A 13,033-nucleotide genomic window follows, 5' to 3' on the forward strand; every position below is an offset into this window, starting at 1 on the left:
GCGACTTCAAAATGTAATCAATTTTTGTGTCTTCATTTTCTAGGGTCCCTATTAGATGTTAGTCATTAGTCAATCTCAATTAAAGTACAGGTATATCTTTTTTTCTTGGCTTAATATTTCCTTCAAATTTTAAAAAGACAATGCATATTATATATGTGTATATACTTACATATAGTATATATAAACTATACATGGTACACAAATATATAAATGTAATAAATATAGTTTGTTTATATAATTCATAATAACAATAAAAGTAAAATCTATGTTCCAATTTTCTTACTAAAAACATGACCAGTATCTTTGAAAAACCCTCTGACCCTATCACAAATGCATTTCTTTCACCATCGGTAGCTACAATCCAGGATTTAATGTAAATCACTGCTTTATTTCCTTTCCAGTTTTATCATATATGTAAGTACACCTCAAAAGCCATCATGCTCAATAACAGGCAATTTAATTTTATATAAATTGAGTCATAGTACATGAATTCTTCCAAAACTGTCTTTCCTCTAAAAATTTTAATGGTGAGATTCATTGTGTTTATGGCTGTGGTTGCTACTTAGGCATTTTGCTGCTTTATAATAATCTATTGTTCAAAAATAGAATAATTTATGCACCCATTCTGTCTGTGGTTTATCCTAGACTATTATTATTCAAAATATTCTCCTTTTGTTCATTTCCATTTCCTATGGAGGATATATGAAAGAATTTTCCTGGAATATTTATTTAAAAGTGGAATCACAGAGGGTTAGATGATGCACTCATTCAATTTTAATAGGCCACAGGGAAGGCATGCAGGTGTTCTGGGCAGGTAAGGTCCATCTCCTCGGGCTGATGTATACTGTGTGCACCAGAAATACTCAAGCTTGCATTCTGCAGTGCTGGAATAAAGTTTGTTGCTTTGGTGCCTCTACTCGATGCCTGGATTGCAAATCTTTTTGTTGTTGTCGTGCTCCCAAGTCCTCCAGCTGAAGAAGATCCATTGAACTGGCTCTTCTCAGGATATGAGTCCACGAATGTTGGTAAAGGTCCTCAGAAGACTGTATGGAATTCTTGAAGAAAAACACCTGGAAGACATTATTTGCTTGACAACAAAGTTCCAAAACCAACTGAGGATGAAATATTCAAAGTGATAAATAAATACTTTGAAACATATAAGATGTTATATAAACAATGGAAGTTTGGAACTGATAATGACAGGAAGGATATTATAAAGATGAAAGAAAAATAAAATTGGAATCAGCTCCATAGCAGCAGAAATTTCCCAAATGGATGTCTATGCAGAATAAAAGATGTACTGTAGAAGAAAGAAAGGAATCATTTTTTCAAAAGAGTGGTTTTGAAGATGAGTTCCTCTTCCTATAATTCACTGTATCTGTGGTGTTTAGTTAAGAAGCTAAGGATCACTTTTTTCTATCAGAAGATCTTAGGATGAGTCTATCTGAGGGAGATGTGGTAGGATTTGGCATGGAATGGTCACCAGTATACAATAAAGGGAAACTTGGTAGAGTTGCACTGATTTAGTTTTCTGTGTCTGACAGCAAATGTTACTTGTTTAACATTTCCTCTATGTCAGTTTTTCCCCAGGGATTAAAAAATGTTGCTTGAAAATAAAGCAATTAAAAAGACAGGTGTAGGAATTGAAGATCAGTGGAAACTTCTACGTGACTTTGATATCAAATTAAAAAGTTTTGTGGAGTTGACAGATGTTGTCAATAAAAAGCTGAAATGTACGAGTCCCGGAGCCTCAATGGTCTGGTTAAATACCTCTTGAGTATTTCAGCTTCTTTTTTTTTTTTTCCCACACAAACAGCTTTTATTGCAGAAAAGAAGGGAGCTACACAAAGTGAGGGTACATTCCAGAGAATCACGGGTCTCCATGTGTGAAGAAAGACATTGAGGACTCCCAGGTGGTTTCCTTTCATTGCTCTGGTCTGGGGGAGGGCTTGTGGGAGGTGTGGGATGTTACCAGATGATTGAGATACATGATTGGCAGGTGTTCGTATAACAAAGTTGCAGCTCCACAGGTGTGTATGCCTCAAAACTTCAAATTTCTGCTCTTTGTGGTTGTTAGCTGCATTTTTCTGCAGTCCCTTCCCTGCCATCCCACCCCTCCACCCTGCTACTCTGCCCCTGGGAGCCGCCCTCCTGGCCTGCATGTGCCACCTGCAGATTTGGTCCTTGCCTAACAGGGTTGAGTAGTTGGAAAGTCCTCATGAGGCTTTCTAGTAGCTGTACTTTCTTCTACCACAACTGATATTCTAATCAGAAAGATTATTTCAGTAATTTTTAGCCTTTATAACAGATGCCACCCAACTATATTCTAATGTTCTAGTTATTTCTATTCTCATTTGATATTTCACAATTCCATTGTAACAGAGGTAAAGGTCTGAAAAAGGGCAATGAGATGTTTTTTTCTTAATTGTTATTATTATATTCTCTTTTTTTAATTTCAGAATATTGTGGGGGGGTACAAACGTTAAGGGTAGATACATTGCCCTTGTCTCCCCTTCCCCCTCGAGGCAGAGCCTCAAGCGTGTCCATCCCCCAGACGGTGCACATCACACACATTATATATGTATATACCCATCCCCTCCTCCCCCCTCCCACCTGCCCCACACCAGACAAATGTTTATTTTTCTTTTTTCCTTAACATTTTGGTTACATTTTATATCTTTGCCTCTCCCTAGCAAGGATTATTTCAGCTTCAGAAAGACAAGTCTATTTACTGAAGGAATTGGAGTAATTTTCTCCTCACTGAGGACCAGAAATTGTTTGCAGCCACTGATGCTTATGCTGATCTCATCATTAATCAAAAATTAGAACTTTTGGGTGATGTCATGCAAATGTTTGCTATAAATGAAGAGGAGGAAATCCTACCTTATGACATGAAGAAATGCTTGACTTCAATCTCTGAGTAAGTGATGGATCTGGCTACACATCTTCTTGACACCTTCAGAAAATTAGAAAATTCACAGAGGTTAAATATTATCTGTTTTTATTCTGTTTGTTTTTATTGCATTTTTCTATATAGGAAGAATTACTACTCATTAAGGTAGATTCTGGCAAATTTTCTTGAATACATGCGCATAGAGTGATGTATACATTTGGGAAATAACTTTCCAATTGTTGAGTAGTGAATCCAAAGATTTAAGGCTTTTCTCTCTGCTTTGTAGGATGCTTTATGAAACAAAGAAATATAAATTGCATTTATATTATACATTTTGAAATTATATCTATATTATATGTTTGTCAAAACAAAATAAAATAAGTACCAATTCCAGGAAATTAAAGAAATGAATAGGTAATGCTAAATTTGTTTTAGCATATGGATATGCAAATGGATATACAATGGATATACAAATTAGATCACATCTATCAGTGTGTAAGAATCCCCACTGCATCATACACCTGTCAAAACTTGATATAGCCATATTTATCAATTTTAAAATGTGTAAATGGCATTTAATATATTTTACAGTTGCATTTATTTTCATGATGACTGAGTTGATTATATTTAAACCTACTTATTGGCCAACATAACCTAATTCTATAAAACCCCTGCCTGTGTCTTTTGTTTTACCTATTGTCATCCATATTTCTTAATGATTTATAATGGTTATTTTTATGTTATTGACATCAATACTCTTAATATTATATATTTTGCAAATGTCTTCTTTGGGTATTGTCTGATAAATACAAATTTCTTCATTTTAATAAAATTTAATCTATTATCTTTTCGGTTTTTAATTTTTTTTGTTGTCTTTAGGAAATTCTTATCTATCTAAAGGTAACCAAAATATTGACATATAGTTTCTTAGAACATATAATGGTTACCTTACAATTACTTTCTTTAATCATCTGAAATAGAATTTTTGTTTATGGTGTGAGATAAAGGTATAATTTTGTTTTTGTTTGCACATAGATCATCAATTTTCAGCACTTATCTACTCTATCCCATTCATACACAATACAACCAGTTTCATAATATTATTTTTTTAAATAAAGTGCTGTTTCTAAGTTATCTCTTCCTAAAAATTTTGAATAATGTTTCAAAACATTGGCCTATGCCTGTGTCAGTAACACTTGTCTTAACTATTAAAACTCTTTGATAAATTTGGTGTTTTTGATGGCAAGACTCTTATTCTTTCTTAGTAGTGCCTTGGCTATCCCTGGCCTTTCACATTTTTAAGTACAGTTTAGCATCAATTTACAATCTTTCATTGTGAAAAATAGGATTTAATATTTTTTTATTTCAGAATATTAGGAGGGTACAAATGTTTTGGTACATGATTTGTTTTATGTAGTTTGAGTCAAAATCATAAGTGTGCCTATAACCAAGATATCATCCACTGTGCCTGGTAGGTGAGTATTGATCCATCCCCCTCACTCCCCTCCCACCTGCTTGGTTGTCATTGAGTTTTACTACCATAGGTGCACATGGTTGTGGATCCACTAGTTCTAAATTAATAGTGAATATATGTGGTATTTGGTTTTCCATTCTTGAGCTACTTCACTTAGAATAGTCTCCAGTTCCATCCAGGTTGTTAAAGAAGGTATTAGTTCACCATTTTTTTTGGTTGAGTAGTACTCCATAATTCACATATACCAACTTTATTAATCCACTCATGTATTGATGGAAACTTGAGTCAATTCCACATCTTTGTGATTGTGAATTGTGCTGCAATAAACATTTGAATGCAAGTATCTTTTTGATAACATGACTTTTTTCCCATTGGATAAATACCCAATAGGGGTTTGCTGGATCAAATAGTAGTTCTACATTTAGTTCTTTGAGGTATATCCATATTGCTTTCCATAGAGGTTGCTCTAGTTTGCAGTCCCAAAACGCTATATAAGTGTTCCTTTCTCTCCACACCCATGCCAGCCTGTGTTATTTTGGGACTTTTTGATAAAAGCTATTCTCACTGGAGGTAATATCTCAATTATAGCTTTGATTTGCATTTCCCTGATGATTAGAGACTTTGAGCATTTTTTCACATGTTTATTGGTCATTAGACTATCTTCTTTTGAGAAGCTTCTGTTCATGTCTTTTGTCTACTTTTTATGGGGTTGTTTGATTTTTTTTCTTGCCAATTTGTTGAGTTCTTCATAGATACTAGTTATTAGTCCCTTATCAGATATATAGCATGCAAATATTGTGTCCCATTCTGTAGGTTGTCTTTTCACTCTATTGATTGTTTCCTTGGCTGTACAGAAGCTTTTTAGTTTAATTAAGTCCCATTTGTTAACTTTAGTTGTTGCTATGATTGCCTTTAGGATCTTCACAAATTATTTTCCTAAGCTGATATCTAGAAGAGTTTTTCCAACATTTTCTTCTATAATTCTTATAGTTTTATGTCTTAGGTTTAAGTCTGTCATCCATCATGAATTAATACATGTGAATGGTTAGAGTTGTGGATCCTGTTTCAGTCTTCTACATGTGGCTATTGAATTTTCCCAGCATAATTTATTGAATAAGGTTTCTTTACCCCAATGTATGTTTTTGTCTGCTTTGCCAAAGATCAGATGGCAATATGAGGTTGGTTTTATATCTTGGTTCTCTGCTATGATCCATAGGTCTATATCTCTGTTTTTGTGCCCATATCATGCTTTTTGATTACTATAGCCTTGTAGTATGGATTGAAGTCTGGTAAAGTGATGCCTCCCAATTTGTTCTTATTGCTTAAGGTTGCTTTGGCTATTCAGAGTCTTTTCTGGTTCCATAAGAAGTGTAGAATGATATGATCTTATGTTTAGAAAACCCCAAAGATTCTGCCAAGAGACTCCTGGAATTGATAAACAAATTTAGCAAAGTTTCAGGTTACAATATCAATGTATACAAATTCATAGCATTCATATATGCCAACAACAGTCATGCTGAGAATAAAATCAAAGACTCAATATTTTTCACAAAAGCAACAGAGAAAATAAAATACCTAGGAATATATTTAACTAAGGAGGTGAAAGCCCTCTACAGGGAGAACTATGAAATACTGAGAAAGGAAATTGAAGTCGGTGTAAACAGATGGAAAAACATGTCATACACATGGATTGGCAAAATCAACATTGCTAAAATGTCTATATTACCCAAAGTGATCTACAAATTCAATGCAATCCCCATTAAAATGCCCATGTCATTTTTTTACAGATCAAGAAAAAATAGTTCTATGAAAAATAGGATTTTTAATTGAAATCACACTCAAACTTTATTTGAGTTTGGAAGAAAGTTTTTACATTAAATGGTTTTTGTCATTGATATTATATGTCTCTTCTTTTATACAAGACTTCTTTAGAGTCTTTCAAAAATTTTTATAATGTCCTTAATATTGTCTTAAACTTATTTTATCAGACTCATTGTTAGGTACTATTTATTTGTACTTATAGTTGTAAACAGTGTCTTGGTTTAAGTGATAATAACTTTGTTGCTGATGTTTTCTGAATAGTGAGCATACCACAAACAAATATATTTTGCTACTTCTTTCTAATCTATATAATTTATATAGGTGACATATAAATTATATATAAATTGCCCTACTATGCTGGTTAGTTTATCAACATTATATTGAAAAAGTGGGAAATTGTGGAATACAGAAAAATAGCCATACAAAAGAAATAGTAAAATGGATAGAGGGACATAAATAATATTAATAGAAATTTATTTCATAAAATTAAAATTGTCAATGTTTTAAAAATTAGACATACTTTTCAAGAATTTTAAGTTTAAAAATAGAGTATCTTAACAAAGATAAAGGAAATGGTGAGAAAAAACTCAGTTCAATCTTAATAATTTGTTTACTGCATTTGAAAAGGAAATTAATGCTGTTCATCATTTTTAAAGAGAGAATAACATCACTGTTATAATTGTAAGATAATAGATCAAGCCAATGTTATGAACATTATTATTTTACCTAGAGAAAAAAATAAAGGAAACAACATTAATCAACAAAGAAAACTATATAATTGATTTTAAAAAACCTAAATTAATGAATGAGAAAATTAGAATATGAAAGTTAGAAGAATGAAGGGAAATAAGAAATCATAAAATATGTTGAGAAAAAGACCAGATATTAAATTATCACAATGCATTTGAGTCGATTTAATTCTATTATCAAACAAGAGACTCTCAGATTAGACAAATAATATATACATAGGTTGCGGAATACCATACATTAAGCCATTCAGAAGAAAAATGTAGAATAATATGTAATGAAAAAAGAAATTTCTCCCAAACCATAAAAAGGAAGCATGCCACAAAATAATAAATATGAGAATCCAATTATAGAATACATTTGTGAATATGTGTATATTTAAGCATTGTATACAAAGTATATCTAAAAAATCTGAGAAAGTTCATGCCAAAGTGTTATAATTATCAGGACAACATTAGGCTTAGAAATGGTTGAATAAAGGGAATCAATTTTTATCCTATACAGCTCTCTAGGACTTGGAGATTTTACAAATAGAGTATCTTTTACGTGTAGTATATGAAATTACATTTTATAAAATAATATACTTCCTTTTCCATATGTAATTTATATATTAAAAATTTTAAAGATATAAATAAGTATTATTTATGATATCTGAATCGATATCCTTTTCCATGTTGCTATTACATTTTCTGCCTATTTTTTCCCTTGGAATTATACATTAACTTCATTCTTTATTACTGTTACTTGAACTTTGTACCTGTGTTCCACAGAATATCATAATCACAGTCTTTGGACGAGCTGCATAAGAATACTTCTTCATGATGCTACTTAAAAATGTAGCTTATTGAAGCCCATCTTATATCTACTGAATCAAAATGTCTGTGGATAGGGCCCAGAAATATCAGTTTTAGCAATATTCTGTGTTCCTAATGTGTATTAAATTTTGAGAACCATTGCTCATGAGAAACATTAGATTCTTCTCCCCACTCCCACTATATACTGCTAATAAGTCTTTACTTCTGAAATTTTAACTTAGTAGCCCTATAACAGAAACAGAGTATGTGTATCTTTAAACAGTTGTCCTTGTGAGCGTGTAGAAAATTTGAGTCACAACTGAAAGTCAGGAAACAGTATACTAAGAAAGTGAGAAACAGAAAAGGGCAAGAAAATCCAGCACAATTGCTGGATATTTCACTGTTGTTAGTTATTCAGTATTTAATGTGACCATAGTTAATAGGATTTTGGGTATTTGTATGTGTGTGTTTTTTCCCTTCAAACATATTTGTCTATGTGTCTGCATGTGCAGAGTAGGAAAGAGTTTGATTTGAGACAGGGTTATGACTTTGCTGAGTGAAAATGCCAAAAGAAGATGGGAACAGAGAATTGAGTGAGCATGCACAAGAATGATTTCATATGAAATTTGTGAAAGGTAAAAAGAAAAGTGTGGGCATGGAGGAAATACGGGCATGAAAAACAAAAGTGGTAAAATCAACTGATGTAATACTATTTAGCAAAGTATTATGAACATCAGAGGTCTAAGAGTGAGATTGAAATATAGCAGATGGTGTCAGAAATGTGCATGATGAAAGCTGAGATTTTACTTTCATCAGTGATGACCAAATCTATGGTATGGCCAAAGGAATGAGTCATTGAAGTAAGATAGAGGACAAAAGCATTGGAGAGGAGGAGACTGTGGATCAGAGGTAAAGATATTGATTCACAGATATTGAAATCACCCAGTTTTAATGAAGGAATAGTATTAAAGAGAAGTGATCAAGTCAGGAGGTAAAATTTTAAAGAAATCAGGCAGAGTGTCTCCATAGCTGGAAGATGACAGACAAAAAGTAAAGTGAGATTTGTGATGTGAGATTCTAAGCTGTGGGTATATAAGGAGAATGGAAGGATGATTTAACAATGGCAAAGAGGATTAAAGCACCCACCTACTCCATCCCTAGGCCCCTATGGTAGCAGACCTCATGTGGTGCATATGCAGCATTCAGAGCCTCTAGGGGAAACTGGGTCCCACTTTTTTTCCCCAGAAGATAAAGAGAATTATCAGAGAAGAAATTGTAATGACATTGGATTTGAGTAGCGACTGAGATCCAAAGGGCACAAGTAGTTTGTAAAAGGAGTGACACTTGTACCAAACTCTCTCGACACTTACTACAGTGCTACAAGAGTTTGTTCCATTACTATTATAAATTAATGAGCTATTCATTTACTTGTTCGTTTTGTAAGTAATCCTCAAAATGAACAAATACCTTTCAGTCAAAACCGTTATATAATTATAGTACTACAACCTTGACTTGCACCTATGGTTATAAAATAAATAAAATGACATATATCTAGCAAATCTATTTAAGGAATTCAAGCTCTGAAAACATGTATGACAAGGGCAGAAGGGAAATGCAATAAGAAAACTTTGTGTTGAATGATGTGAAAACTTCCTCCTCTACGCTTACCTCAAGCTCCAGCAATGTGAAAATACTGTGCCTCCTTTAAGCAGAGAACCTGGCACACTGATGCACCGTTTTTGCTGTAACTGGCACATTCTGCCTGACTTACAGTAATTGAGATATCAGGAGGAATTCTTCCTACAAACCCAATAGAACTGCATGTGAATCTGCACATCATGGAAATCTTGAAGACAGTCAATTGGTGTTTCTGTCTCAGGAAGCATAGCAGACACCCAGTTTCCCAAGATAGAAACTTCAGAGCCAACCTTGACTCCTGATGACTCCTTCATCTCACACATCTAGTCATTCACTTATTAATCCATCCTCATAAATATCTCTTGAATCTGGTTTTTCTCTCCATTTTCACTGTCAGTGCCCTAGTTCAGGACTTCGTTATCTCTTTTGTGGAACTTTTCTGCAGTCTCCTATATAAGTAGGTATCTCTTCAGCTAATCTTTTCTTCACTCCAGTCCATACTCCACATTGCAATAAGTTATCTTTGCAGAAAACTATTTCAGTGCATGCTGATGTCTGTATTCTTAGAACTAATGTTGAACTACTCAAGATTGTACAAGCAAGGTTAATTATTGAATATGTATCTTGCTTCCTGAATTCGGTTTTAAGCATCTCAATGGAGAACTTAGCTTACATTTTTCTTTCTTTCTTTTCTTTTTTATTTTTCCATTTTGGTCTCAATGGTCACAATGGTGAATGCAATTAAATAGGTGCTTAGTGCAGACATGGGTGATAAATTGCCTTATGATAGGCAAAATTTCAGCATTTTGAGGGAATGTTGGAGTTATCTATTTTTTTGGCAATCTCTCCCTAAATCTTCTCTGGCAAAGGTCGTATACTTCCATTATTGTGGAAGATGCCAAGGACACTATCGACTTCTTCCAGTATATTTTGTTTATATAATTTATGAGATAGAAATATGGAGCTACACTGAAAATCCCTGATGGGGAAACTAGACTACACACTGTAGATAACTTAGGAGTTCAGATCAGTGCTGCAGTCAATATTCAGATACGCTTATATTAATCACTTATATTAACAAAGAGGTGGAGTTCCAACAGCACATTTTATTTTCTGAAATATGACTAAGTATTAGCAGTCTATCCGGTAACTAAAATATGACTCAATACTAAGCAGCCATTGATTACAGCTTTGAATAGATGTATAGATTCAGTATTCTGAACAGGAGATGGTCACAGTATATTTTTGTTTCTATGAGAAATAGCATTATTTTTGCTAATTTACAGAAGACAGTTAGAATATGGTATTTTGGACAAATTTAATGTATGTTCACATTGGAAATTAATTTTTGACCTAGCCCTTTAACTGACAGGAGCTACAGACTGATGGGTTGAGGTTACAGTATAGTAGCAGATATACCATTTGAATAGCAGGATAAAGGAAAGAAACAAGTTCTTTTAAAGACCACTTATTCTCCTCCTGAGCTCTTTGGCTTTTTGAATTTGAATAATAATTAACTTATGTAATATAGCTTAAGATGATCATAATAACCTTCAGTTAAATGTATTAAAAGAAAATAAAATTCTCTGAGATTTAATCTAACATTTCATCCTCCCATCTTTCATGATATTAAACTCCAGCAGGAACCGGTTTAATATCAACACTCAGTACATGAGCCCCATGAGGCAAAGTCATCATGGCTGGCAGAAGTCTCTCTGGGCCCTGCAGCCCAGAGCCTACATCTGGCCTCTGACCCTCACAGAGACTCTGAAGAAAAGAAGACCAAAGTGCATCACATTGGCAAAGAAAGCATAGACATAGTCATGGGATTAGGCTGAGGCCAGTGCACCTTCATCCCAGATGTTTGTTTGTATTGCAGCTTCAGGAGGGTGAGGTGGCCCTCAGCATGAAGTTGGTGGACTTGTCTGGCTTTGTGGAGGTACAGCCGCAGAAGCAGTAGAGGCTGAGCCAATCCAGAGGCAAGTCAGAGAAGAGCTGCATGTGCTTTCCATCTGTGCAGGGCTCCTGTGGGTGCTAGAGTGGCTGCTATCCAGTGAGACACCTCCTTGACGAGAGCTTGCTGACTCATACAAGAAGATACTATGTAGTCATGGACCAGTTCACATAGACTCTTGAGCTTATGCAATACTTTCCTGGTTATTGGGTCACCTATGTCAACTGTGTCTGAGACTCCTTGACTGGGATCTGCTGGAGCAGGGCCTGGTACTCACCCTTCAGGGTGCTCAGAGGAACAGCTGGAAAGATGCTGGTAGTGCTAGGTTGGGCACTGGGAACTCTGGGATGCTGGGCTCAGCCGGGTTCAGGGCTTGGTCACTCAAGGCCTCCTCCATCATGGGCAACATCAGGCTGAGGGCACAGGGTGATTCCACCTGGACAGTGGCGAGTTCCTCTATGGTGGATGGCTTGTGCAATGCAGCTGGCTAGACATCTGCACCATGGCAGTGTTGAACTTCTTGTGCCAGTGGCCAGCTCGTCTCAGGAACCACCATTGAGGCAGTGGAGTGGTTTGGGAAGTCCAGGAAGGCCTCATAATGCTCCTTGAGCTGTCCTTCAGATTCTGACTAAAGGCATGCATGTGCTGAAGGAGATGAGAAGACCTGAACTGGGGCTGCTCCATCAGCCTCCTGGTCCAACAACAGCTGGATGGAGTGAGCACTGATAATTGGACTTCTTGATGTCATTTCTGAATATGGGAATGTTATGCTCTAAGCACAATGTCACATTCCTGACCATATGTATATTAAGCAGTCAAGGGAACTTTCTTCAAATATATTGCAATAGGGAAGAGAGACCAGAGCTCAATGTGAGTTCAACCCTGCTGAAACAAATGGCGGAGAGTTTTTAAAGGCTCGAGTTTTTAAAGATGGGCTAAAGATCTTAGCCCATCCTTTTATTTACCCAAAGGAAAAGTAAACTGTCTTATCTTCATGACAGGTAGTAGTTTTACAATTTGAAGTAAGGTGTCACCAAGTTAGACGTACACTCTCACTGAAACTGGGAGAGAAAGTCTCTAATCTTTCTTTGCTATTACTATTTAAAGGGATGGTTCTCAGGTCCTTAAGAAAGACACTCTTGGGTTGTAAAACTGTCAAGAGGCTTTTAAAAAGATTTGCATTTCAAAAGGGGAAAGAAAGAATTTATAATTACAAATTCTCTAAAGTAAATGCTCTAAGAAATTGGTATATGTATACAACGGAATACTACTCAATAATAAGAAACGACAGAACTAGCACCTCTTACATTTTCCTAGATAGAGCTTGAGCCCGTTATCCTAAGTGAGTTATCACAAGATCAGAAGAATAGGCTCCTCATGTACTCGCCATCAAATTGGTACTGACTGCTTAACACTATGGTGCTCACACAGTAGTAATATTCTCCAGGGATTAGGGAGTTGGGGAAGTAAACTCACAACTAATGGAAGCAGTGAGCATTGTAGAGGGGAAAGGCATGCCTCTAACCCTCACTTGGGTGAGGCAAAGACATAAAATGTAACCAAAATGTTTGTACCCACAAGATATCCTGAAATTTAAAAAAATATATAAAAAGGCCAGTGCCTAAGTCAGGAAGAAGGTCTTCTAAAGTTGAGTCACAGCTCGGGAAACATTAAGGCTAAATTTAATAAAGCTGAAGAAAACTTTTAGACCC

General features: G+C 35.1%; 1 long non-coding RNA gene across 1 annotated transcript in view; it reads right to left on the reverse strand.

Annotated features, from left to right (window-relative positions):
* Positions 1-754: 754 nt before the first annotated feature.
* LOC142869992 (uncharacterized) overlaps positions 755-13,033 on the reverse strand; it is an 88,035-nt gene continuing 75,756 nt past the window's right edge. The window contains exons 4-5 of the long non-coding RNA XR_012918518.1: positions 2,884-2,956; positions 755-1,070 (exon numbers count right to left, since the gene is read on the reverse strand). This is a non-coding gene — a long non-coding RNA (uncharacterized LOC142869992). The remainder of the gene's footprint in view (positions 1,071-2,883; positions 2,957-13,033) is intronic.

This window comes from Microcebus murinus, chromosome 3 (genome assembly GCF_040939455.1).
Source record: "Microcebus murinus isolate Inina chromosome 3, M.murinus_Inina_mat1.0, whole genome shotgun sequence".
NCBI lineage: Eukaryota > Metazoa > Chordata > Mammalia > Primates > Cheirogaleidae > Microcebus > Microcebus murinus.